At 30.7% G+C, this 3140-nt stretch overlaps 1 protein-coding gene and 1 non-coding gene across 3 annotated transcripts in view; both read right to left on the bottom strand.

Moving 5' to 3' along the window:
* Positions 1-3140, bottom strand: part of LOC108756867 (sestrin homolog) — a 220283-nt gene that overhangs the window by 87955 nt on the left and 129188 nt on the right. The gene's annotated exons all lie outside the window — the stretch shown is intronic.
* On the bottom strand, positions 2886-2958 carry Trnak-uuu. Its single transcript has one exon. It is a non-coding gene; the product is annotated as a tRNA-Lys (tRNA).

Here is a 3140-nt window from a genome sequence, read left to right on the forward strand (position 1 = left end):
CACTGTACTAGATAGAAACACTACGAACTATTCACAAACCAATCTTGTTCAAATTTGCATCCGGATTGTATCGTCTGCAACATTCAATTAGTACTTGTGCGGAAGCAATGCAAATGCGGAACCTACTTGATAATTAATTAACATATACAGCAAGAAACTTAACATACAGTTACAGCCACTATCGGGAAAATCACGTCGGCGATGTTAGTGACGGTTTCGCGCTAACGCGCGTTGTAACAATTAATTAACGTTTAACGTTTTTGACAAGCGATAACAGAATGACGTAAATCGAGTGCTGTCGTAGACTCAATTAGCTTCGTTTCGATAACGGCTACATAAATATCGCTAATGTCTTCTAATATGCGATTTCGCGTTAAAGCGTCAGGCATCTGCCGCCAGGAAATGCTTATGAGTCTTGAATGAGTCCTTAATTGCGTGCTTACCACGTATTTATCCAGTTCTTTCTCTCAAATCCTCGAAATATCTGCACGAGCGTATAGTGTGTGCGTAATATATGCTTCTACTCGAATATTCTCAGCAACTGCATGTAGGCCCTATAACACCTGAGCGCTGTGTGAATATGAGGCGCACATGTTCGTTTAATTTACATATATGTAGATCCCATTCACATGCAATGCATTTATATATATCAGCATCCTATGCAAGAGGACCGTCATAAGATGAATCTCGTAAAAAAAGTCTGCGCAATTTCTCTCTTAACCGTTAAATTCATCTAAAAATTCAAAAGGAATGTACCATTGAGTGAAATGCCTTTTTTATTTTTCAGAAAAATTGGCAAAATGCAGGCATAATATCTCCTTATATTTAATCGATACAAAAATTCACATGTGTTTTTTTTAATAATTTTACAAAATGAGATTTAAACAACTAATTTTTTAGAGATACATTACATTATCTAGTATTTTTGTTTTTATGAAATAAAAAAATTATAAGAAATTACAGATTTTTAAATATTGTATTTAAAAGTAATACAAACAGTTTGGCAGCGATTTAAAATCTGGATAAAAACCTATTTTAATAAGAAGAAAACATGTTTTTAAAAAATGATAAGAATAAAAATAAAAAAATTTTCATTTAAACTACAAAATTGTATTATTAAATGCAAATATTGACCTTATTTAATTGGTTTATGTGTAGTATTCATTTTTATACGGAAGTATACATTTTTTAATTCTAGTCACTCTTTGCAGAGACTATACACTGTGATATCACTCTTAAATTAGTTAACATAAATTCTTTCAATATTAACAGTTTCCTTTAGATTGAGTAAATTTTTTAATTATCTTGTTCGAATAGTTATAGGTGTAGAATGAGATTGTAAAAGGATATACAGCGGGCTAATTAGATACCGCTCTAGAAAAGAGCCACATGCATGTCCACAACGACATTAATCAAATTATAGTTCGATTATAATTCGATAGTAAAATAAAAAAGACACGCTAATAAAACGGTGGCTATTAGTGTGCGTCAGGCAATCTTTACGAAATAATTGCGTTGAATAAATCATCGACACAATGACTTTCTCATTACGTAATCATCCGTCGGCTTACAGAAGATGGAAACTCAAGGCGAAAAAAAATCGCTGCTTTGTAATTTACATTTTTATGTTGCGAATTTTATGCTCATGTATTTTATTAACCTAAGAATGAGGTTAATAAAACTTCAAGATCTACATATATTTTAAATTTTTAAGTTGTTGAGTTAGTTACTCACTGTTCAAAGTGCATTGTGAAAAATTGTACAATTATAATAGCTAATTTTTGGATTCACTAATAAAGATGTATAATTTACACAAATAATTTACGTAAAGTCATAGTTCTCAAATAAAATTATTCTTCTTTATAATAATTACAATTTGTAAATCTACAATTAAAAAAGTAAATCTACCATTAAAGTTTCTAAAACAATATTTACGTGTATATGCTTCTAAAAATATTTACGTTACAATTTGCCAACAAATTACGTACAATTTTTCTTAAGCTATGTTATTTATATATACATGTATAAAAATACAAATATAATATGTGTAAATATTATCATTATATTAAATAATATAAAAATTTACATATATGTAGAAATTATAAAATACATTATTGTTATTGTGTGTAAAATTTTCCATCTATGAATATAATATATTTATATTTATGAAAAAAATATATTTATGCAATTAAAGATAAAAGTACTAATTTTGATAAAAATGTACAATTTTAGATATTTCTACTATAAATTTTTACATATATTTTAAATATGTAATTTTATATACTCTTTTTACAGTGTAATCAGTTATAAAACAGATCGAAAACATAAATATGAATTATTTATACGCTTATCGATATTACGAAGTCCGCGACAAATTTATGTGGCTATAAAACCGAAATAAATATTAAAAATTCGGGAATAAAAAGTTCTTTGCTGGAATCAAGCAGTTATCTTTTCGTATCCTCGAAAGATCTCGCTGCAATTTATGCCAAATTGCAAAATTTTATCCGCCGTTTCTCTCTTACAGCCAAATTTCGATCTTATGTTACGAAGCGGCGTCAATACTCGCTACATCCTGGCTAACGGACTGGGAGGTGGTGTGTACAAGTATCTCCCATATTACGGCAGGAAATACGAGAGACAGGTTTCGGGGAGATAATGGAACGATCCGGAAGAGTAAAACGGCGCGAACGACCGAATCACAGCGACAGACCCATGGGATTTCTCTTCAGAATCGTCGCTGGAATTTACCGTCAAACTCTTTATTAGAAAATGAAACTCTGGCGCCAAAATCGTCACACAAATTGTAATCGATCAAATAAAAGTCTTCTTTTGATGACAACTGAGTGTATTCGATCATGATGAAAAAACGCGAGAAAAAAAAACGCCCGAACAGGGACTCGAACCCTGGACCCTCAGATTAAAAGTCTGATGCTCTACCGACTGAGCTATCCGGGCATCGAGATAGAGGGTCTTTAAAGACTCTCACGCGTTGCATTTGTCAAAATTGCTTTTCATTCGTATAAATTTAAGTAGCCCAGAAAGAAAATAAGTTTAGTTACGTATAATAAAAAAAATGCATAGACAAAAGATGGACGAAAAAAAAAAATTTAGTATGCATTTAATTGCACATATACTAT

The sequence above is a fragment of the Trachymyrmex septentrionalis genome, unplaced genomic scaffold (assembly GCF_001594115.1).
Source record: "Trachymyrmex septentrionalis isolate Tsep2-gDNA-1 unplaced genomic scaffold, Tsep1.0 scaffold13, whole genome shotgun sequence".
Lineage (NCBI taxonomy): Eukaryota > Metazoa > Arthropoda > Insecta > Hymenoptera > Formicidae > Trachymyrmex > Trachymyrmex septentrionalis.